At 37.6% G+C, this 26688-nt stretch overlaps 1 long non-coding RNA gene across 4 annotated transcripts in view; it reads left to right on the forward strand.

The window, feature by feature from the left end:
• Window positions 1-26392, forward strand: part of LOC131226780 (uncharacterized) — an 81995-nt gene extending 55603 nt beyond the window's left edge. Inside the window, exons 1-4 of one of the 4 annotated variants that reach the window (XR_009162016.1) lie at window positions 21969-22138; window positions 22762-23443; window positions 25270-25388; window positions 26243-26392. This is a non-coding gene — a long non-coding RNA (uncharacterized LOC131226780). Of the gene's footprint in view, window positions 1-21968; window positions 22139-22761; window positions 23444-25269; window positions 25540-26242 lie in introns of those variants that run through there. The other 3 variants (XR_009162013.1, XR_009162014.1, XR_009162015.1) reach the window with 3 other exon arrangements.
• Window positions 26393-26688: the final 296 nt, after the last annotated feature.

Below are 26688 nucleotides of genomic sequence, written 5' to 3' on the forward strand. Positions count from 1 at the left end.
AACTTATGTTAAGTCATTAAGGGCCCATTTGGATACCACCAAATAAGTTACTTTTTCTAGTAGGTAAGTGACTTGTTTAAGATAAGTTTAGTTTATAATTAATTATAAGTAACTTGTGCTTAGTTCTGCCCATTTAATAAATCCAAAAATCAGTGATAGGTAGTGGTTTCATGGCACTGTTTTTAATTTATAGAATTAATAAATAAACTGACTAAAAGGCAACTTGGAAAGTTAAGGAAGCATGAGGGTGTGCTGACAAATTGCATGAGTAAAATGCAATGATTGTGATTAACAAAGATACATCAGTTGCAGTACCCTGGTTAACCAGATGCTTCTTTCAATAGCTGTAGATAAATTAAAAAATGAATGGAGAAAATTCAAAGATAATACAAAAAGCAAAAGCAAAATTGAGAGAAATTAAAAACAATTGTAAAACCACAATACGCCAAAATTCAGGGACAAAAGTAGAATCATGAGTATAGGAAATGCATCAACCACGCACCGGAAAACAAATGAATCACCTCATATACAACTTCTTTGCCGAAATTCGATCGAAGCAGTTCTCCTGCAGTCTCAGTGCATGTGTCAATGAGACTCTGCAAAGGAATACCAGAAACCACTTAGTTTTCTCTTGAAACACATTATCTTACAAGCTGGATATGCAGTCGAGTTGAAGTTATGGACTAAAACTGAAAGCCTTCTGAGGATTATAGTTAACCATTTCATCCCATAACTGTTCAATGCAGGGCCGAAACTCTTTTTTTATTATTATTTAAAGCCGAAGCCTTTTCCTCTAAAAAATATTTAACCGTTTCAGGGTGATAATGACCATTATGGCCATACCGCCCAAAATAACATTACTGTTGTTGAATACCTTGATAGGGCCTGCAGTGGACCACTTTCCAGGATGCTTGCTTTGCTGCCAGCACGAGGGCATTGAACCTGTCACTGTCGCCTAATGTCATTACTCATCCATCTTATGCACCATTAGGATAGATTACATAAATCTTAGTTTGGATTAGGTTAGATGCTGCATTGTTTCCTAATTAGGGCTGTAAACGGGTTGGATATGGATCAGATATTGCAATATCTGTATATGATAGCTGACTTGAACATTACAATGGAGATGACATATGTGAGCAACAAGCAATGCCCAGTTTATACCACCAAGAAAGCTTGAAACCTGATCATGGCAGAGAGAGAGAGAGAGAGAGAGAGAGAGAGAGAGAGAGAGAGAGAGAGAGAGAGAGAATAGAAGTCCCTCGGAAATCAGTGGCAGCAAGGATCAATTTCCACAAATTGATATTCAACTTGTGTTGACTGATAGTTGAAACAAGCAGAGTTGTTGTTTTGGCCAAAGCCTGGCAGATTGGATTGGCCAAGAATGTGGAATCAATTCTTCTTTACAGGGCATTTAAGTGGGCCCTGATTTCCTTGTTCTGTAACTTTTTTTTTTGGCTTTAAAACCCTTGTTAAGCTTCAACATGACATGCCCAACATCCATCTGGGCCATTGGTGGGCTCTATATGATGGGCGATGGGTATTAAAGGTGGGCCTCACATGATGGACAATGACATTGATGATGGGCCCCACATAATGGATAACCAATATAAAAGGTGGGCCCTAGATAATGGATGGTGCACATTAAAGGTCAGCCTCAAATGATGAATGACCGACATCCAAGGTTAGCCCTACATGATGGACAACCCACATCAAAGGTTGATCCGACATGATGGACGGTGGATGTGAAGACCAGACAGACTTGAGGGATAAATACACTTTGGATACCAAACATGCTTTATTACTTTTTGGTTGATAAGCATCTTGTTTACCAAACATATTATCTATTGAATAAGAACAAACCAACGTAAGCTACTTGTGATATAAGTAGATTATCTAAAGTAACTTATGATCCAAATGGCCCCCAAGTCTTTTGTCACTACCTCCACACCAATAAAAAATAATGAATAACTATTAAAAAGACTTCCAAATTCACATGGTATCCTTCTTCATGGTTGGCTTGGCATGATAAACAGGTCTGATGCCATGCTCGCCAGCACAACTTTGGTGGATTCCTGATTGTGGGCCCACTGTGAAGTATATTCCTTAAATCCACACTGTCCATCCATTTTTACAGCTCATTTTAGGGCATGGTCCATAAGTGAAGTAGATCCAAATCTCAGGTGGATCACACCACAGGAAGCAATGGTGATTGACCATTAAAAACTTCTCATGAGACACAAAGTTTCGGATCAAGCTGATATTTGTGTGGACCCTTCATCCAGTTCTTTGTGACCTTATCAAAAGGTTGGATGGAAAATAAACATTTCGGCACCCCCAGGAAGTTTTTAACGGTGGGTATTCAATCACCACCGTTTCCTATAGTGTCGTCCACCTGAGATTTGGATCTGCATCAGTTTTTAAACCTAAAATGAGCTGTCAATACGGATGGACGGTGTGGATGTAAGGCACATACATCACGGTGGGTCCCACAGTCGGGGATCCACCCAACTCGGTGGATGGGGGCCCAACGAAGCCGCGCCCCATTCATACACCACGGTGGGCCCCACATAGAGTATCGACTTTCTCGTAACAGAGATGACCATGAGGGATGTGTGCATCAGATGCACCACCACACATGAGGCGAGCCATTGGATGTTAGGCCACGAGGGATTGGAAAACCAAGTGGGGCATGCCACATTGAACGATTGGGAAGGGACGCCCCACCAATAAAACCTCCCAAACTGTTTTGTGGGTCATCAATTTATTGTTGGAGGAATAAAGAGGATTACATTAAGCTAAGCAGGGGAGTTATCATCATCAGTTATAAAAGATAAAAGGATTACCTGTTTAGCATTTTGCCGGAAGATACCGCCAGCCTCATACCTCAACTCCAGTCTCCTACACTATTGTCACCCTTCTTCCTAGCACCTCTTCTGTTTTTCCTTCCAGTGAGCCAGGAGCCAACCATCCGAATTCTTCGGACATCGGTGGAACCCTCTCTGTGTGGGACCCACTTGATGTGTGTGTCTTTTATCCACTCCGTCCATCCATTTTTCCATCTCATTTATTAAGGCATGATCCGAAAAGTTCAGCAGATCCAAATCTCACGTAAACCACAAAAATGGTGATCGAACGCTCACCATTAACAACTTCTTGAAGCCACCGGAATGTTTATTTTCCAGGAAGCGGATTGGCTGGTGTACCACACATCAGCTATATAACTGATGTATTGACGTCAGCAAGTTCTGTGGGTCCCATCATGAGGTACGTGTTATATCCAAACCGTCCATCCATTTGGCCAGCGAACCAAAAAAAAAAAAGACCGATCTAAAGGTCAATTGGACCACACCAGTGGGGGATTGAAGTCTACCATTGAACCCTTTTGGGGTAACAGAAGTTTCGGATCAATATGAAATTTTCGGATCAATATGAAATTTCTTTTTCCTCATCATCCATGTATTTTTGACCTTCTTAACAGATTTTATTAACAGATTAAATGGAAAATAAACGTTATGTTGGGCCCTTCAAATTTTTTAACGGTGAAAATCATTATCCTCGCTGCTATTTTTGGTGTGGTCCATTTGAGAATTGGAAATGATTCATTTTTATTTTTTTTTTTCTAATGCTCTAAAATGATCTCAAAAAATGGATGAACAGTGTGGATATATGAAATACATCATTGTGGGCCATGTAACTTTGATCTCCTTTAAACCGTTTGTACAACTCGTAGCTTGAGGAGCGTTGGCGCTCGTCTTCGCACGACACGTATCTACACCAGGTGTGTGGTACACCATCCAATCCACTTTCAATTGTCCATCCAACATGTTGATAAGGCCAAAAAGGCGGGTACGTTTTTAGTATAGACTCAGCGGACTTCCCACATTATTTGATTTAACCTTAAAAAAACCTTAATTACCAAAGTAGACTACTATTCGTATTGACGGACCTAGAAAGATGAAAATACTCCTACTTTTTTCAACTGCTTACCCTAACAGGCAGGAGTATTTTCGTCAAAAAACCAATGTCCGTACCTTAAAAATTGGCTTTGGTGAAATAACTTTCCGGCGGCGAAAAAAAAGGGCATTGTACGGGCTCGTCTACAGTGCTATTTTTTTTTCCCCAAAAAGGCTTTGATGTAGAGATTACAAAAATATCAACTTGATCCAATACTTTTTGGCCAATGAGTAGCTTTTAAGAGTCCATCACTCCTGTTTCCAGTGGTGTGGTCAACTTGATATTTAGATATGCTTCATGTTTGTGATAAAGCCCTGCAACGATCTTTCAAAATGGATGGATGGTGTGGATTTAAGGAACATATATTACGGTGGGCCCCACAATTACGGATCTGCCGAAGCTGCGTTCCTCTTAATAGGAAACAGAGTAGCTGGTGTGACACACAAAGCTATATAGCTGGTGTATTGACATCAGTAAGTTCTGTGGGTCCCATCACGAGGTATCTGTTATATCAAAACCGTCCATTCATTTGGAGAGCTCGTCCCAAGGCTTGATTCAAAAAATAAGACAGATCTAAAGATCAAGTGGACCACACTACAAAAAGCAGTGGAGTATTGAACGTCTATCATTGAAAACCTTTTGGGGGTCATAGAAGTTTTGTTTTCCCTCTTAATCTAGGTCTTTTATGACCTTATGAATAGATTTGATGGAAAATAAACGTTATGGTGTGCCCTGCAAATGTTTTAATGACAAAAATTGTTATCCTTCTGTTATTTGTGGTGTGGTCCAGTTAAGTTTTGAATATGATTCATTTTTTGTCTTGTGCTATAAAATGATCTTGAAAAATAGATGAACGGTGTGGATATAATAAATACATCATTTTGGGGTCATTTAACTTTGATCTCCTTTGAACCGTTCATACAACTTGAGCTCAGGACCGCCAACGCTTGTCTTCGCACGACACAGCACGTACCCATGCCAGCTATATAACTAGTGTGTGGTACACCAGCCAATCTGCTTCCCTCTTAATAATGAGATGTTGTGCTGTATTGGACTTATATCTTGTTCGTCTTTATGGTATTTTTTAGAAATAAGATTAGTTTTTATGCAGAAAAGATATAATGTAATACAATGATAATGTTAGTTGAGATATGAATTTTTAATGGATAGGATCCAATTACGTCGGCAAGCCGCCAAGAACGCGCTCCAAATGATTGAATGCAATGTGCAAGGTAGGTAGAAGTGTGATGTATGGGATACTCGATGCTTATGATAAATCGACGGCTAACTGGTTAAGTTTCTGGTTCTGATTATATCAGCAAGCCATAAAGTATATACCCGCTAGCTAGATACTAGAAAATGATGGAATATAATGTAATGCTGATGTTTATGACAAAACGATAGCTAACTGGCTAAGTTTCTTGTGTGTTGGCTTTGATTATATTGGAAAGCCATAGAGCATATGCCCATCAGTTAGATACAAATATAATGCCGATGTATATGACAAATCGATGAGTAACTAGCTACATTTTTGTGGGCCAACTCTGATTATCTCAGCAAGCCACAGAGCATACACTCATCAGTTAGATATGAGAAAACAATGGAATTTAATATAATGCTGATGTATTTGAAGAGCAAGGGAGTTGAGAAAGGAATGGGTGTTATGCAATGCTAATGTTCTTAATTGGATGCAACTGATTGAAACTTGAACAACTGGATGGATGAATATTGTCGCAAAGGCTAGATCGAGTGACTCGGATTAAGACTTGGGTGGCTCAAGAGATCCAGATTCTGGCTAAGTAGATAGGCTAGATCAGGGTTGATCAGGGTTGACTCTCTCTCTCTCTCTCTCTCTCTCTCTCTCTCACTCTTCTTGGTGGAATGATGGTTAGGTAGATAAGTTTTCTTTGGACTTTTAGATGAGAGTGTTCTCTTAATTTGTTAGTTTTACTTGATGCCTTTTAAATGGGAAGGGGTGGGGGCTATTTATAGCTTCTAACCCCGGTTTTCTTGTAATTCTTACAAAATCTAGGGGCAAAAGGTGGTTGAAGGGTTAGGATTGGAGATTGCCAAATGGCGTTATCTCATAAGTTTGATTAGTTAGTAAAAAGGGTAAATTTGGGTATGGAGATGGACATCGGAGTAAATACACTCAAATGCACACTTAGAGTTTGGAAAATGGGGGCTCCATATGCTTGAGGGAAGCTAGCCTAAAGATGAGCAATGCCATGTGGCCGGCGGCAAGCTGGTTTCCACTAGTCCCCACTTGGATTCCTTACTTCAGCAGGCAACCTCTCTCACTCGTGTGGAGGCTTTGCTGTGAAGGACATGGTATTTTTGTTACATATTGCACTCTGATTGGTCTTGATTTCGGGCTTGGTTTTGGGCTTAAGTAGGTCACTAGAACGTGTTGGCTGATGTTTTATTTAAACCAACACGATTTAAATGATTTTTAAACTCCGATGGCTCAGTGGTATGCCTAAGTGATGGATCACCTATTGGCAATTGTAGGTTTTCACCTAGGTTGGGTTTATAAAAATAGGGCATGTCATAACAACTTCTAAAATTTTTCAAGTTTTGTTTATATGAGAGTACATATATCGTATAAGTTACTTGTACTCTCACACACACGTGCTGGGTCAAATTTGTACTTGTAACACTCGAGTACTGGAAAGTACGGGGTGTTACATAAAGCGAGTGGACATCCCTCCTTTACCAGTCAATCATAAATTACGGTCTTGATTTATTTCCTGACTTTGTGTTTGTGTTAGCTGGTTACTTAGAAATAAATAACTTTTACATATCATGAGGGTTTGAGGAAAACATTGTGATTATCCTTACACCTTCTGCCGCATTATGGACCGTCAATCGTAACTTTCTTGCTCCTCATCGCTACCAACATTTCTCTCAAAATTGGGCCCTGATCATTAAGTGTGGATCGTTAATTAAGATCAAGTTCGTTCTGGCACCTGTTAGGAGAATTTTAAAGATAGGTAAATCTAAATTTCGGATCACCAAGAAAATCATATATCCTGACTCTATTCAACGACCCCAATACATTAAATGAATTAGATTTAAAGAAAGATCGCTAGAAAATATCAAATTAGAGAAATTCAATCCAAGTGGGATGTGAAACACACCCCGTTCCCCTCTCCACTCACATGCCCAATCTTCCAACACCCAAGGAAGAGAGAGAGAGAGAAGCCTAGATGCCCATCCATTCTCTTCCTTCTTCACACGTGTAGTGTCTCTCTCTTACTCAAGCAATGTCATGATTCATGTAGAAGCTTTTCTACATCGAGATATATTTAAATCTTACACTAATTTGAGTTGATATGATTTATCTTATTTTTGCATACTTTCATATTACTGTGATTTTCTATGCAATTGATTAATTTACCATTATCAATTATTTATCCTTTTGAGAATTATAGTTAAGATATGATTTTAATTATGTGTCATGTTTATGAATTTATGTGGGGTGATGGATACAAGCCTTGCTCTTCGCCAATTTTGAGAGCGATGCATGTTTTCACTCTATATTGAGCTGGCCTTTTGCTCATCTCCCCTTATTTTGTTAAGTTAGCATATTTGCTACTCTTCTCTTTAATTGAGTTAGCTTATTATTATTCTTCTCTTTTATTGAGTTAGCTTATTGGTACTCTTCTCCTTTATTAAGTTAGTCTTGTGCTACCTCATTTTTTGGCTTTGGCATGTGTCTTGAAATTTCAAAACTCTTATGGTTCAATTTATTTTCTCATTGATGCAAGTGATGCGTTAGAGGTCTCTTGATTGACTTGTAATTCCATGGATTTTAAGAAGTGGTGCATAAATCGATGTAAGTAATCCACAATGCGTGTTACATCACTTATAAGATTGGATGTCACAAATAGTCACTCTATGAACAAATTGTGTCCGTAATTCATCTGATTCATGTGTTGTATCACCTCGAGGTGTTTGCATAAATCCACGGTAGCGTTAGACATGCCGACGAATCTCCATAATATGAGAATGTTGGGCGAGCCGGGTTTTCTATAAATTATATTCCACATTGTTATGATCATTACGTATGATGGACCGCACACACTTTACTAGGCATGCATTTATATATATATATATATATATATATATATATATATATATATATATATATATATATATATATATATATATATATTGGTTCATACCAATACGACTTGTAATGGTGAAATACAAGACGTATCAGAACCCTCACATTATTCTTATGAATTACTTGAATTATTGTTAATCTTAAATGAACCATCACTATGAGTAGGGCATTAACCCTCTCCAACCATACAAATGATGCTAGTGATGTAAAGATTGAAGATACGGATGACGATTTCCCTAAGGAAGATTTTTCTATATAAAGGAGGGGAGAGCTTTGTGTTTAGTTTTGTTTATTTTTCGCTGCACAATTTGAATAATGTAATAAGCTCTCATTTGAGAAGGCATTAAACTGTTAGCTGGATTTTATGTCTTGATGAAATAATAAGCACGGATGATTTTATTCATGTGAATGTGTACCTTCGTGGAGGTAACTGGATGTGATCTAAATGAAAAAAAATACGATTTTAAAGTATCCAATTATTACTTTATTAACATTTAAAATTTTTGCACCCCGAGTAAGATTGTAATACCCCGAACTTTTCAATATCTGAGTATTGAAAGTTCTCGATTGTTATCATGAAATTTAACTTAGCATATACATGTATACCATACCGATTTAGCCAATCCTAACCTTACATCTAAATGATCGCTAGGAATAATCTTCATCCATAGATCAAGTCATCCGACTGTTGATTTTAAAATAATATCATCATATGTCCAAGTATCCCCACTTGTCCATCATAACCAACCATTCAGTCAACTATTCACTGCTAGGTAAATATATCTGACCGTCCACTTTGAGTTTGGACCACCTGATCATAGTAAACTAACTACCCGATCTTTACATCTGCTTGTACACACATCTAATCGAGATGCTGATCTGTTCATCTTGTTCACCACATATGAATATGCTTAAACCACCACTAGGATTATAATTTGATGAACTTACACATGTGAACAAGTCACTTGAATCTAATGGTATATATGTTTTACCTCTTGATCACTCCAAAAACCTACTTGTGTTCATCTGTTTACAAAACTGACCATACAACCACCTACATATATGATCAGAGTACTAACCATCAAGTTTTCCTATTTTTAACATGTCATCTGACCGTCCATTATATTTGGATCCACCAAACGGGCCACCTAAATATCAGACTGAACTGCTCAATTCGAAGATCGTAAGGTATATGACACTACTACTAGCTGACTTCTCTGTTAGATATATGAAAGCATTGATTTAGATCTGGGGTAGTATGACCTATTAAAAATGCATTTTAGTAATCTATAAGCGATCAAGACCCAAAATGGGGCAATGGAAAGAGAATGAAAAATAAAGAATGTTTGTCAAATTTCAATGCATATGGATGGTTTAGTCTGACGTTACAGATGGTGGAGGTTGGAGAGATAAAAGATGACAAAATCGTAAATACTCAATGCCATTAAAATATACCCCTAAATTCTAGATCACATAGGTCTCATAATCTGTTTCATATGAAATTTTATATTAAGCTTATTTATCATAAATTAACCATACACGTTGAATTTCAGCCTCCATATGAACGACTTGGATTGCCCATCATATGGACCCAGTGTAAAATATGAGGACCCCACTTGGTAAGCTTTTCTTTAGGCATGAAGTAAGCCGTTTTAGGCTTACCAACTCTTCCTAAATCTAGAGCTTCCGATTGACCCATATTACACCGTCAATTACAACTTAAATTCGGACTACAATTTGGCTTCATATGATTACAATATCATACAAAATTTAGACCTCGATATATGAGCCGACACCGTTGTATGATGACCACCTTAACTACAATTCATTTTAGTAAAAAAGGTGAAATTTTAGATTTAGGCTTTTTTCACCATTGATCAACCACCAAATTTTTTTTTAACCGTTTCTCTATCTTAAGTACACATTTTTTCCAAAATTGGGCCCTGATCAGTAAGTGTGGACCATTAATTGAGATCAAGTTCATTTTGGCACCCGTTAGGAGAATTTTCAAGATAGGCTAATCTCAATTTCAAATCACCAAGAAAATCATATACCCTGGCCCTATTCGATGACCCCGACATATTGGATGAATTTGATTTAAAGAAAGATAATGAAATGAGTAAAATTGGAGAAACCCAATCCAAGTGGGATGTGAAACACACCCCTCTCACACGCCCACTCCTTTTATAAAAGGGGTGTGCGTTCACCTCTCCACTCATACGCCCAATCTCCCAATGTCCAAGAAAGAGAAAGAGAAAGAGAGAGAGAGAGAGAACACATGAAATCTTTTTAATTCCCTTTCAACATAGATGAAAGGGAATCTAAGTTCATATTTCTAATTTAAATCATTCCAAAACCAATGGGTCCTAAGTTAGGGTCACTAATTTAATCATTATCCTAAATCCTCAGATAAAATCTAAAACTTGGCTCTGATACCATTCTGTCATGCCCTGAAATTCAGTTATCCGAGCAGAATAACCCGGACCCAAATTCCAAGCCCGTGAGGTGCACGTTTCACTTTTATTTAAGTCTATATAACTATTTTCATTCCTAATATACTAAGATTTCTCATGACATCATTTACATCAACTAAGCACAAATAAATATCAAAATAACTAAACAAAATTAAATCCATTGTCACGCCCCAAACTCGGAAACCGGGTTCACAAAATTCCCGATCGCCGAATCCGGCGCGACCTCCGTAGTACCCCATTCTCGGCTCCTAGTATTCATACACCAGGTTCTGATCCTGGGATCATATAAGGAGGATTTCAAACATGATTTTGATTCAGTATAAGCATAACCATAAGCAAAATCCACGAACAATAATCACAAGAATAGCATCACAAAATCCACTATGATCAAAAACTTTGAGTACAATGCGTAAAAAAGGAAAATATAAGGTAATGAAAGTAACAAAAACTCCAGAAGCTCGGCTGTACGCTCCACTAAACAAAATTAACTCGACTTTAATGTATCATTCTTTCAAAAAAACAAAACTGAGTAAAATGAAATACATAATCCATTAAGTCTATATTAAAACTAAAACAAAAGCAATCACTAAAATTGAGTATGTTTTTGGCTCATCAATAATAACATGCCTCCTCAAAATATTTATATCTTGTACCTGAAATAGTTTAAACACCCTAAGTGCGACAACTCAATAGGATTATTTCCATCTCAACCGATATTTGTACGTTAGTACCATAACACAGCTTCATAATAATAAATAATTGAAAAACAACATTTAAGGAGACAATAATTATTAGCAAAAAGATTTTAAAATTAAAAAAAACAGAACACTTGTGCCGATCTTTCAGTTGTGATCCCGGGCAAAGCACGCGTGTGTGTATCTTTTAAGGAATTACCCAGAACAGAGCTCCTATGCCGATCTTTCAGGAGTGACCTCGGGCAGAGCACCCGTGCCGATCTTTCGGGAATGACCCTGGACAGAGCACCCGTATAGCGATATTTTAGCTATACACTATAATTTCACAATTTATGTATACCAAATATAACTAATTACAGCTATATTATATCAACAATGTATTCTCTAAAAAATTGACACACCATATATATAACAATTTAGATTTTTTTATGAAGAACCAACTATAACAATAATATCATGAAATTTTGAATAAAATAATAACCCATTGATGGTAATTTAAAGAAGGCATACACTATAAGGGAAAAATAGACAATATATTTGCGTATAAGTAATCATTAATTCGATGTGTACCTTATTTAATAACACAAAAAGAATTCATGAATTTATAAATAAAATTAATAAATATTTGATGGTAATTCAAAAAGGCATATAATAGGAGTGAAGAACAAACATAATATATTCTAGATTTTTATGCACAAGTAGTCATCAATATAATGTGTACATTATTCAACACATCAACACAAAAGGATTCCATGCCTATGATATTTACGTATAAATCTCGGTGTGGGGTATGGGTTAGATCACCTACCTGATGCGTGACCTGTGTCAAGAGATGGCCATCACATAACTCAACAGTTGATGGTCTTATCGAGGAAGATGACACCTTCTCTAATGGTGACTTGTTGATCGATAGTTTTCTAATGATTTCACTTCTTCAGGATAATGGAGTTTTATGTCGGAAGTTTAGGAGGCGAGGGATTAAGGATTTAATGGAGATTTATTAGTGGTTTCGGAGGTTCGTGGCTTTGTGGTTGAGGCGACGTGTGTGCACAACGCACGTCGTTGATTAATATCATTATTAACAACATTATTTTTTTATTTTCCTTTTCATAAGATGAATGGTTCAGATGGCTTTAGGTACGGATTCGTTCTGTTGTCGACCGGAAAAATATGAGAAGTGGGAGAGAGGTTTGGGATATTGGTTTGGTAATGACACATGTTTTAAATTATGTGTATGTGTTTTTCATTTCTTCTTCTTATTTTTTTTTATATAAAAAATATGGGTTAAAATGACAAGATCCACCGAACAAACGGTTTAGATCAGGACCCCGTGCCTACTTTCCCAGTGGTTTGGAGGTAATAGATGGGTTTAGGAGCCTTTTGTTGTGAGCGGAGAAAACGAAAGAGGAGAGAAAAACTTGGGAAGATTGGTTAACACACGTCTCTCATAATATATTTTATTTATTTATTTATTTTTATACAATAGGACGTATAGTAGCGTTGGAGAGAATCCATTTCGTTCATTTATTTTGCCTAGTCATGCTAGGGCATGGGTTCAAAAATGAAGGCAATCTAAAGTTATAGTGGGACACACCAAAGGGAACAATGGGGTTTGGAATACCTACCGTTTTAAAAAAATGAGATGTTACAATTATTGTATGCTCTTATGGTGGGGAGTTACTATGTGAAAACAATGGATACACATACAAGGTGAAAAGTCAAAAATGATTGATGTGGGTGTCGAGACTAAATATGAGGAGCTTCTATCTAAAATGTACATGATTATTAAGAGTACACCAAAGGATTATGATATTAGGATGAAAGTATCGTACCTTTGCTCAAACCAATCAATCCCTCCAACTGATATTGAAGACGATGAAGATGTGAGAGTATTCTTGGCAGAACATTTAGAGCATTCAGATAAATACATCCCTTTAATCATCAAGACAATGCAACACATTAATGAGACAATAAACGAAGACCCTGTGGGTTATAGTGGTGTTGAACACGATATCCTTGTAGTTGGAAATGTGGGTGAGGAACATGGCATGAAATTTGAATATATGACATCACCTTTACAAGTGCCTCTAAGCAACATTGTACTGCTCGAGCCACTTCAAACATTAAACTTCATGACTAGTTAAGTGAGCTGGGTAGGTGATCTTAACCTCAAAAGTGAATACGTGGCATCACCTTTACCTAGAAGAGTAGATTTGTCTTCACATCCAACACCACATCTGTATGTGTAAGCGACATTCCATTGCCTGAGTTGACTTGATCACCAAACTTTATCACTGGTCAAGTTAACGTGCCTTTTGAGGGTACTACATTCACCAATGCAGACTTATCAGATGTAACATCTCGGGTCCCGAAACCTGAGTACACTACTTGTTTTTCAAAAACCCAAGTGTTAACCTTTAAAACATCCCAAGTTTCACGTACATTTTTTTCTTATCAGAGTTAATAAACTAGCAAAATATGAGCAAATCAAGTATAAGAGGGAGTCCAAATATACTTAACTAAATAATCAAATGGCTACCCAAGAACTTATACAAACCAATGTCTTATGTTCAAATAATACATGACATTACAACTTAATTTCAATTGAAATCTAGAATAGAGAGTCGCAAGATCATCTGGTTCCTTTTATTCCACATAAACACCAACATGCATGTCTCTGTGTTTCCTGTACACTAATTATGGTTTGATAGCGTCAATGGCTATCGCAGTGAGGTATAACCCCCAAGATTTATCGTATCATCAAGATAATTAAGCATAGTTATCAGGAACAGTGTATGATAAATATTTCACAATGATTATCATATAAATCAGATAAGGTTCATCAAATACGCATTTATCAGATAAATTCCACAAAGATAATCTAGATTAAATGCATGGATGCATGCACATGCTCACAGACTTGGGGATGACATCCAGCTGGCAAAAAGTTACCCAAGGAGAACTAGCCTTGAAAAAGTACTCAAAGGTATGCTCTAGGGAGGACTAGCCACCCGGAAAAGACCATGCGAAAAGGACACCCAAGGTGGCCTAGCTTCTTGGAAGAGTACACCATGTACGTCCAAGGAAAACTAGACACCCGGAAAAGTCCGTGCGAAAAGGACAGCCCAAGGTAGTCGAATGTACATAACGAAAACTTAGGATCACTAGGTAAAATACTCTATAGTACAGCCCGTAGTGACCTAAGAAAACCCCACGTCTTTTATCAACTACCCGGTAAAGTCCGCATGCCATGAAATGTATGATTAACCCAGCCATTATTATTCCAGTTGCAACCAGCTAATTTATGTAAACTTAAGGCCACTATAAGAGCTTGACATCCAGTAGGCTAACAACTTAGTGGAATCTAACAAGTATGATGTTTCAAAAGGAATCTCTCCAACTAGTGGCCAATCATTGTCCAAAAAATGGAACTTACCATCGTAAGATCATACATAAATGGTTCGTCAAAGCTACATAAGGGAAAATAATCAGTCCTAAGGATGTGATAAAAATGGGATTATCCCCAAAAGCCACATAGGCACAAATGGTAATTCCACAATAGATGTTCCATTTAATTTATTAGATAAAGTGACTACTAGTTCAAGGACTTCCAAAGTTACCATTAAGTAATCGCAAGTGGTAAAATGCGTCATGTATGATCTCAATGACACTTACACATGTAAAGTGTTCATCTTAACCTAGAATAGAGGTAATTAAATTTCATCACACTTTCGAATGTTTAAATTTAAATCCAATGCATCAATCACCTATAAAGGACCAAAGTCAACAAGATCAATCGCATTGAGTATTATATTACGCAATAGATAAAATAAATGAGCTACGCTAACATGAAAATGAATGAATGAAAGAAGCTATGGGGGATATTCCTCACCTTAGGGTCGAATCCCTCTTTCGTTGTTGTTAGATTTCCTCATTCTCGTTTTGGTGCTGAATCCTATCATAAATTACAAGAATTGTGTGGTTAGACCACGACATTACACCCTACAATTAGTTAAGATCAATCTTAATGCTTCAATCAAGTGGAATTAGGATATTCCTTCTACGTTTGTCCTAGGTTTGACTCTTAGGGATTTTGACTCTCACATTCAACATAAACATAGAAACTTAGACCAATAAATTAATTCCATGCTTAAAATGATATAAGATGGCTTACCCAAATGACTCGAATTCTCTTCGGTTTGATTTGGTGAGTTTGGCAAAACCCAAGGGGCGTTGGTATCGCTTCTGCCATGACTTACTTCCATGCTCTTGCTGCAATGACACATGTTAAACTGAACTAGACTCGACCCATGCTAGGCCCGATTCGACGTTGAAACGGTGGGTCGACTCACTGAGTCAACTCAGCTTGACTCCCTCCCTCTCCCTCTCTATCTCTTTTCTTTGCTTCTTTCTCTTTCTTTTCTCTACAGGGATTTTTGCATCACAAAAACCAGACCCAAGCCTGGATTCAAGCCCCAACTTGGCAGTGACTCGAACCAACGAGTCATGGGCTTGACTTGACAACAACTTTGGCGAGTCAAGCTGATTTGGCATCGGTGCAACAGCCACTCCACTCCCTCTCTCTTTTCTCTGGTCTTTAGCAAGGCCTGAACACAAGCCAGACCCGTACCCGGCCAACCCGAACCTCGATCCAAGGACTGAACTCAGTCCAGACTCGATAGCGAGTTGGTGCGGCAACAACTCGCCTACTCTCTCTTTCTTCTTCTTCCATCTGCTTCTTCCTCTTTCTTTTACTTCTTTGCCTCTTCTTCTTTCCCTCTTTCCCTCCTTTTAAGATGATGGGAAAATGAGTTTGGACTTGATTCAGACGCAGTACTACAGCTCGTTGTCCACCCGACTGATGCAGCAGAGAAAATGACAGGCTCTAATGGCAGTCTTTTGACGAAGGCCTCTTGCTTCGAAATGATGATGCTAGAGCATCAGGGTCTTTCACGTGATGCTTGTAGAAGCGAGAGAACGAAGCTCCAGCAACATTTTCACGGTGGGTTTGAAGCTTAAACGTTGTCATCCACAACCACAAGGACGAAGGTAGCAGTTGAAAAGTTCTCTCTCTCTCTCTCAATCTTTGTCGTGAAATGCGATTCAAATGGGTGGTTAAGATCTTCTCTAGGGTTTTCTATTTTCGAACGCCCTCGGAGAAAGGAATCGTAAGCATCCAATTTATATATGCGGCTTGTTTCCACACTCAACCCTAATCTGTACGAGCAGTGCCTCGGTCTGGACGGCTAAGATGAAAGGAACCCTCTACACGGATTGATCCAACTGTGCGATGGAGAATGGGATCTTTCCGTTTCAAGTTCACTCACGAGCACAAGAGAGTTTTCGTGGCCGTTTTCGACGCATGTGGGCTGACAATACGTGTGGGACTCACGGGATCTTGGTCATATCGGTGCCGTGATCGTGATAGACGGTTCAGATCGGTACAATGGTCATGATGGTGGGCCACGATCGAACCTAAACGGTAGTCACCCGTTTAAACTTCAGTCGCGCGGGAAGTGCAGGAGAAAGAGAGGAGTTTTTCTCTTTTTCGGGAGAGCTCGGGTCAAACCCAGTTTGACCGAGCTGGCAAATCCCGTGTTCTATGAGTGCACGTGTCCTCAATGCACACGCCCCACTAATGTGGGGCCCCTGTGAGGGCTTTGATGAATCCGGTCCATCAGACCCTTTTGTAAGATTGTGATAGGACAGGGGATTGATGATGAGGCAGATCCTAGCTTTGATGGACCATATTAACTGCAATGTCGGCCGTTAATTGGCCATTATCGTCAATTCAACGGTTGGATTGGTTCTAATTGGTACATTAAGGGTGCTAGTAGTCCTATTATAGTATATTTTAAATTTTCCTAAAATCATCTCCGAGTCCATTATTGAATTAGAGTGTTTTGGCGGCGTTTGGTTGGATTCTAAATCGTTCATACATAACAACATCAAAATCAATGATCAATAGGTTCTTCAGGATTTCGAGGTATAATTGTAACGTTAGACTCCTAGATCTACGGTCAGATTGGCCTTGATGTAAATGCATGGGTAGACCCTTAGATTGCCACTCAATTTACATAACTTACAATTAGATTGTTTCAAAACAGATTTTTTACTAATAGGGCATCTGCCCAATTCTAAGGTAGATCCATAGTTTAGGTGGGCCATAAGTTTGAATTTTGGCCTTCAAATTGTAGATTCTCATCGATCTAACGGCTAGATTTCATTGAATTTGATAGTTAACTGTCATCAAGGTTCATAGTCTAATTTAGAGTAGATTTGGCAACCCTATAACTTGATTAAATGGCAATCACTAGTTTAAATGACTAGATTATTTTAGAATTGATCCTCTATGGTACAGGGGTCCTTTAAACAATCTAGATGAACCTAATTGTTGTTTTAATGGTTAGACCCTTTATCGAATGATGTGAGGTCTAATTCTAACAACCAATCTCAAACCCCTTGATCGATTGATAATTTGATGACCGGATCTTGTTGTCTTAATATAAAATTGTCTTAAAATCAATTCCCTTTGATTTTAAGTGTCCTAAATATGATTAGGGACAATGCCAACATAATTTATGGTGATTTTAAGCATCCATTATTTTCTTATAAAGGTTGTTTGTGTGTACAAACACATATCACTATCTATCAGAACTAGGGTCGTTACAATCTACCCCCCTTAAAGAAGGCCAATTGATATAGCCGTTGGCTAAACATTTAAGGACAAGATCTAGTGCTAGTATGTTTTGAGTCAATTTGCAATTCACAAAAACTTCCAATACAGGGTCTTGTACTCGTCATTCAAGAGATTCACCATGGTGTGTTTCGAAGATAAATTTGAATAGAGGGTTCATGCATCTAGGGTGAATGATGCAGGGATATTTAAGATAAGGATTTACACGTCCATACACATATATGACATGTTACGGATGAAGAGCGATCACCGACAAGCAAGCAGTAAGTTATCCAGTGAGCTGGTTATTAGTCGTATTGAGCAGCGCCTATGATTAAGGTCGAGTGACATTATCTTCGCCATGCAAGAGAAATATAATATTCTTATCAGTTATAAGAAGGTATGACGTGCTAAGGTGATCGTAATCAATTGTGTAATGGGGTCTTATGAAGACTCTTACAATGAACTCCCGATGTATTTGCATGAGTTGAGGAGGGCGAACCTAGGGACGGTGACCGCCGTGCTTGTTAATCCACAGACAAGCAGGTTTGAAAGATGTTTTATTGTGCTCAGACAATACATTAAAAGTTTTTAAAATTCTCTGTGAAGGGTTTTGGCCATCGACGGGAAGCACCTAAAAGGTAAATACATTGGTATTTTATTCATTGTTACGGCCTTGGATGACGACAATCATATTTTTCTAGTCGCTTTTGGCATTGGAGAATCAGAGATCAACATTAATTGGAATTGATTCCTTACCCACCTCAACTATACGTTAGGGGTTCTTCTGGGTCTTGTGATTATATTTGACCGACATAAAGGTTTGATACAATAAGTTCCCCAAGTCTTCTAAAATGCAATCCATGGCTACTGCACTTACCATATATATAGAAACTTAGTGGATACATTTAAAGACAAGTCGTTGAAAACCTTAGCAGGTTGTAAAGACCTGCAGGAATGTTGCATTCAAAAAGTTAATGCATGATATTGAATTGGCTAACCCTCCAGTACATGCATGCTTGAGAGAAATAGGTACAAAAGATAGACATCTTCTCACTTTCCATGAAAAAGATTCAACTTGGTCATTACAAATATATCTGATTGCGTTAATGTTCTATTTAAAGAAGTACGAGAATACCCCGTGACTATATTGATAAATACGGTCATATTTAAGATTCAAGAAATGTTCTACAAAAGAAGAGAATCTACATCATCATTTGTAGGACCGTTGATACCATGGGCTAATGAACAATTAAAGGATCTTGTACCAAAGGCGCGAGATGTCCATTGTCATGCAATTTCTCACGATTAGTACTATGTTGTGGGAGATTATAATGATGAAATCTCCAACAGAGAAATCAAACAAATTCTGAAAAAGACGGTTATCCTTGATCATAAAGATTGGTAAATTCGATTGACTGATGCTTTATGGGCACACCGTACTTCATATAAGACCCCTATAAGAATGTCTCCCTTTAGACACATCTATGGGAAGGCTTGCCACTTGCCTATGGAACTGTAGCGTAAAGCCTATTGGGCAATAAAAAATTTTAACTTGGACAATGCCGGCTTACTTCCCAAATTGCAAATCAATGAACTTGAAGAGATCCGGAATGATGCATATGAGAGTTGTAGAATTTACAAGGACAGGATTAAGAAGTTCTATGACCAAAACATTCTTCGAAAAATATTCGTGCCACATCAAAAAGTTCTTTTGTACAATTATAGGCACCATTTATTTTTGAAAAAACTAAGATCTCGTTGGACCGGTCCCTTTGTTGTCAAAACGGTTTATCCTCATGGGGCTGTTGAGATTGAGAATCCAATTAATGGTCATGTTTTTAAAGTAAACGGACATCATCTAAAGCCATTCATTAAGAAGTTTGATTCAGAAAATACGTCCATCCCTCTAATTAATCATGTGTACCAGGATTGACCTCCTAGTCTGATGGAGGTGCAGTTAGGTTTATTTCTTTCCTAGGATTTAAGATTTGGGTAGTTATTTAATTTTGTATAGTTTCCGTGCTAACTCTCTTTACATGTGAAAACTTTGGAACTGCTTCTATTCTCCTTCTTCATGTATTATCTTCTTATCACTCCTATTTTATTTTCGTTATCTCGTGATGAATTGATTGTAGAAATCTTTTACATTGAGGATATGTAGAATTTAGGTTCGGTGGTGTGAGATTAGGTAGACCAATCTGACTAGTCCGTGTTTTCCAAGTTTTCATGCAATTATCTCTGAAAATTTTCAAAATTTCAATTTTAAAACTAGTTTGGAAAGTAAAAATTTGTGTAATTGAGCATGATTTGAGTACTACGATAAGATATAAAATTGAGTTTTTGAAAATTTAGAGTTTAATCAACTGAATAAACTATTGGCTAAGGTCTCCCAATTATTTAATTAAAAGAAAGTTTAAACATCAATCGAATCTAGTTCACCATTCACACTTGACTCATATTCTATGAGGAATGCTAGAATTTCTGATTTCAACATGTCTAGTACTGAAAAGTGTTAGGAAACAAAAACTCTGAAAATCCTTATCCACCTTAAAAATAATGGAAAAGAAGGAAAAAACCATTTAGAAAATAGCTAGATCGAAAAAAAGGCCATATATTTCAATGAGATTTCATTGAAAAATAAGGAAAAGACTGTAAATAATATGAAAAAGGTCGTCGATATAAAATCCAAAAGCTAGAAAAAGAAGTGAAAATGGGATAGGTTTGGAATCAATACATGTGTTGATCTGTCCACCTTAAAGTGGTTAGCATGACTGACATTATGAAACAATACTTATCATCTTTTCTAATTTTTTCTTTTTCTTTCTTTCTCCATCTACAAACAAGCCTACCTCTATTCCTTTTCTTCCTTCCTCCATCCCCTTACACCCTTAACCCTAATCCCTAAAACTCCAATTTTCAACCCTAGTTTCCTAAAACCTGTCTCAAACCCTAATTCTCAATATCCTAATTCCTAATAACCTAATTCCCTAAAAACCTAACCCTCATAACCCTAATTTCCCATAACTCTAATTCTAAACCCTAATTTCAAAAATCTAATTCCCAAAACCAAAAGTCCTAACCCTGATCTATGCAAACCCTCACAAACCAAGTGAACCCCTTTGAATTGAGAACTACCCATATGCTTAGATGAAAGCTCTACCTTCCATAGATCCTGATTATTTGGTATTTTTTTGGATCTACATTGTGGGATTATAGTATGGCTTAAATTCGAACATGTTACAATGTTGATTGAAAATAATAATAATAATAATAATAATAACTTGTGATAGATTAGCTTTACTTTGTGCTTTAAATTATTCTAAAGCTACGGCCACTGCCTTTCAATTAGAGATTGCGATTGCACGAGGGCCTCTATAGGACCCATTATAATGTATGTGTTTTATCTAAGCAGTACATATATTTTGACAGCTTATTTTAAGGCAGGAACCTAAAAGAGGGAGGTGATTGAAGGCTCAAGTGGACCACACCATATGAATCATTGGAAATTAAGTGCTCACCATTGAAATATTTTTAGGGGTGGTGTGGTTCGCATGGGCCTTCAATCTGCCTCATTTTTTTGTTTCTTACACTAAACCTAGCTGTAAAAATGAATGAACGGTGTGGATAAACTACATCCATCACAGTGGCCCCACGGATCCCCTAGCAGGACCGTCCGTCTCTAAAAGTTTTGAGGAGCAGATTAGCTGCCAACAGGTTGCGTAGCGGGAATTGCTACTGAAGTGACGTCACCAAGTTTTTTGGGCCCACTATGATGTATGTGTTGTATCCACTCCGTCCATCCATTTAGAGAGATCATTTTAGGGCATGATCCAACTAATGGTGGGGACCACAAGACTTGGTGAGGTCCCTTCAGTCGCTAGTCTCGCTACTCGACCAGACGCGGATTGCGTCTTAAGATGCGGATTGCGTCTTACCCTCAGGCGTGCTCTCTCTCTCTCTCCCCCTAAAAGCCCCAATCTCTCACGAGTGCTCTCTTTCTCTCTCCGTTCATTGCTGTGCTACCCCCATCTCTCTCCGCTCTCTCTCAATTTCTCGACTGGCGCGGCGTGGTGGGTTTAGAGACGCCGGAATCGAGTGGGGGTGCGGACGATCGTCCTGGGGTTTCTCATCCTTTTGTAAAACGTTCATCTGTAAGGGGTCATTTGGATGCATGTAAACTCCTTAAGTTGTAACCGGATTATAGGTAATCTGATTACTGATTCTCTTGTTCAATTATTCTCCATTCTTGTTGGAAAATGATGTTAAGAGTGTAAAATATTTATTTGTTGTTGTATTAGGATTTGGCATTTGATTGTTTTATGATTGTGTTTTTTATCAGGCCATTAGGTAAAGCAGTCTTTTTTTTTTGGTTCTTGTTTGTACATTAAATGTTTGTTGAATTTCCCGAGAGAGGGCAAGATTTGTCCTTAAAAAATAAAATGATTTCTGTTTATATGTATGTATGTATATATATATATATATATATATATATATATATATATTAGGCCATTGTACTTTGGCCAAATGTGCCGGCGCGTATTGAACGAATTGGGTATTATGCTATCGGAAGGAGAATATGTCAGGTGTATTCGTGCACCTTTTCTCTAGGTGCACGAATCCTAGTTCCTAATTACATTTTTTTACTAAAGTATCATTTTTCTTGGTACCAAATGACCTACCTGGTTTAGGATATGGATTTTATTGCAGAACATGGTAAATTGACCAACCTGACATGATTCCATGCATACATCTTTGTGCACAGATTTGTTCGTTCTAGCGGTACTTTGTGTTTCAATGAGCTAATTAATTGATTTAGGATATCTCTAGGTATATGGCAGACTGGGAACGATGTCAAGATTGGACAGACTACAAGCTGGGCAATGAAAACTTGAAGTTCAAAATATCTGCTCTACTTCTGTTTGTTCTTGATATTTTGTTCAGATATGGATGGTGCTTACATAGGCACAATATTCCCTCACCTATTCTAGTGTAATTGTAGTTATATATTAGTTGATTGCTGGATTAATCTATGCCTTTCTCCTTGTGTATGTTTGTCCTCTGCTTTAAATTTTCTATGACCAATAAATTCCTGGTTGTTTCCCTTGTTTTCCTTTTCATCCTTAAAATTCGAATTATTAAAAAAATAAAAATAATAAAAAATAAAAAAGAACTTTTTATGCAGTTTTGCCTTGTTTGTTCATCAATATAGCATGCATATGAATTATTGTCAATTGATGCAGAAAAATCTCTTAAGCCTAAGTTTGACATACGGCATAGTTCCTAGTGTAATATTACAAGTATTCCTTCACAGAACTCATTTAATTGATTGCATTGTATAATTTTTTTTCCTTAGAGTCTCTCAGGTAGCTGATGTTAGTAATGCAGGTACCGGAGTCTTATTGAGAGAGCTCTTAGAGCAAGGCTTGTGTACGGAAGTCGTCATATGAACCAAGCTGCTAGTTTTGAATACATGAATCCTCAGTTGGTGTGGAATGATTCTCGCCTCTCGGTAAGTCTTCATCCCCTCATTCTAAATTGTAGTGATCTAATGCATTATGGTTTATTTTTCCATTTTCTAAAGCTGTTATACTTTTGAGTTTACTACATCTACATAGCTTTGATTTAATTCATAAAGTTTCATGTATGATTAAAAATTCTACCCTGGATTTGAAATCCTCCTGTTGTGTTAGGCACCCTGGATTTGAAATCCTCATGTTGTGTTCGGCACCCTGGATTCAGAATCCATAGTATAGTTACTGTGGTTTGAATTTAATTACTAAATCAACTTTAACAACTCTAATCATTGAACATATGTAACGTTTCACATGTTTTCTAAGCTTCCATTGTTTAAATTAAATCTAACTATTACATTGCTACGAAGGCTCTTTCTTGACCCAAATCCAAAGACCCAACCTAAGTTTGGGTCTGTCAAGTTCCTCAGGCTGGAAAATGCCAACCTGATTTGAATTTTGGTTGGGTTCAGGTTGAGCAAATTTGGGTCGGGCTAAGTAGGGTTGGGAATGATCACATGTATTTGGGTTGGGTAGGGTTGTGTTCGATTGGGTTGTGTCAAGCATAGAGGATTCCGGTTGGGTACCTTGGGTTAGAATTCAGGTTGGGTCAAGCATAGAGGATTCCAGTTGGTCACCTTGGGTTGAAAGTGCTTGAATATTGATTTTCTATATGATGAAGATTGTCTGAGTAATATTTGTTGATCCAATTCATGATGGTGAATGGTACTCTAGTTCGGGTTCTTATTCATATGGATGTTACAAAGTACCTAAGCTTCAAAGCTGTGGACTGGGGCTATGTCTTTAATAAAGGAAAGGTAACCCCATTTCTGTTCATTAAACTTCAATGTGTTGATGATCTGTTCTGCCATCACTTCGGCTTTTAGCAGTTCTTATGCCTACACTTACTGATCGTTGCAACAGGTTCACAAGGTTCCAGCAACAGACATGGAGGCCCTAAAATCTCCATTGATGGGCTTATTTGAAAAGCGTCGTACTCATAAGTTTTTCATCTATGTCCAAAATTATGTAGAAAATGATCCCAAGACACTTGAAGGGCTGGACCTTACACAAGTGATGACTAGAGAACTTATTGCGTATGTTCCTGATCTTTCACTTGCATATACAAAATTATTTCATATTGAAAATACTTTGTTATAATAATGGAAGTATCTACTATTAAGTTTTGATTTATGTGCCTTGAATTGAACAACTCACATTCTCACATGGATTTTTTAAGTTCAGACCAGTCTGTATGATTTTGTCATGAGGCCAATTTACTACAAAGCACTGTAGGTTAAACTTAACCTACTATGCAATGTGTGGAGCTCCATTCTGATGTGTGCATGACATCCATCAATGCATCATGTGTGCCCCTTCATGTTCTCCTTGGCTCTCAAAAATAGGTTGATCCAAAAGTCAAGTGGACCATACTGTGAAAAATCATGCTCAAAACAAAACAAAAAATCACATGGTGTGGCCCACCTTAGCTTTGAAATGGCCTGATGTTTGGGGTGTCCATTCATCTTGTTGGTGCATCCTCTAAAATATAACAAAACTTGTGGACTCCACATGCAATCTGGAAAGCTTCTAATGGCCAGGGTTGGTGTGGGCTCTTTCGTTTTAATCGGCCTTATTTTTTAGCTGGCCTAATAATTTTTGTTCAATATTCGACATTCATTCTTTTTGCATTATTAGATGCTGGTAGTACTGTTTTTCTTGAAGTGAAGTTTCTGCAAGTATCACCCTAAGCTATATGAATGAATGTATCATATGAAGAGAAGTTTCTGCAAGCATTACCCTAAGCTATTTGTTGTGTTTGTAGGCTTATGTGATTGACAACCTAGTCATTTCTACACAAGCCTACCTCTTTGCTCCTTCATTTGTGGATATTTACAAAGCCATGGACTTCATTCATAATAAGTGACTTGTTCTAATGCACAGGTATGCATGTACAAGTCCTTTAGCCCCATTGAGATGTTAGCTTTTCATGGTGCTAGTTCTTATCATTTTAATATAAGGATTAGTCATATATTTCAGCCCATGATCAAGGGCATAATGTTGTTGCTCTAACTGTTCGCTTATTTGATATCTACATATGTAAGTTCTCTCATATGTATCTAATATTGAACTGACTCACTAAGTTGTTCCATTGTTGATATATCATCATGCAGGAACTGGACACTTAGAAATGGTCATAATACTACTCCTACACGTTTGGTGATTGCTTGGCTTCTATTTCTATATATTATGGATTGTGTTTCTCCCGAGTCAAGAAAACCATTTCCATTGATATATGCCAACTGCTATCCCAAATTTAGTATCGAATGCTAATATGTTGATCTCATTATAAGCTTGAGCTTTTGGTACTCTGTCAATGAGCCAGGCCCAAGCCAAACAAAAAACAAATTTTGAATAGGACCATCCTGACAGCTCGGCCCTACCAGTTTAGAGTCCAGGCTGAAGCTAGCCCTGGGTCTGGCCCATTGACAACCCTAATCAGATGCTCAGTGTTTTTAAATTAATGATTCAAATTCTATTGATTTCAAAATGAGCAGCAATTTAAACCTCAGGGTGAGATTCGATAACACCTGAAAACACTATTCAACTGTGTTAGTTGCATTTTTTGTCTGAAAATTTATTTCATAGCATGTTTGGATGATGTCTTTTCTGAAAATTTGTTTGTGGGAAAGCTATTTGGAGCATTAATTCAGTTTACATCAAGGGAATTTTATGTTTTCCTTGCATTTAGTTTTCATCCTTCTTCAATTGACTGATTCTTTGTTTTTATGTTGTAGAGTCATCTAGTGGTAGTTCGCCCTTGAATAATTACAGAAGATGCGCAGGAGAAGTTATCGGTATAGCTGTCAGATGTGCAGGTGGACTACTGATACTCAAATCCATTTTCTATCTATGGTGGATGAAGGATGCACCTGGCCATATGCGAGTGCACACTGTGGTGTGGGTGTAAAAAAAAATGTACTAAAGAACTACATCAACAAAAAAACAAATGCCCGCATCATTGTGTTTTAACTCGGCAACTCCAACTAACACATTTGGTTTAGATTTAGTTGAGACTAATGAATTGCATGTGACTTGGGTGTGTCATCAATCCTTTGTCCCCATCCGTCATCAATCAAAAGTAAAAAATCACATTTAGTAATAAAAATGGACCTATGTTACCATTATTCCCTTGGATGAAAGTGCCACCATGTTTATTTTTCAGCTGACTATTGACATACTC

Source organism: Magnolia sinica, chromosome 15 (assembly GCF_029962835.1).
Source record: "Magnolia sinica isolate HGM2019 chromosome 15, MsV1, whole genome shotgun sequence".
In the NCBI taxonomy this organism is placed as follows: Eukaryota; Viridiplantae; Streptophyta; class Magnoliopsida; order Magnoliales; family Magnoliaceae; genus Magnolia; species Magnolia sinica.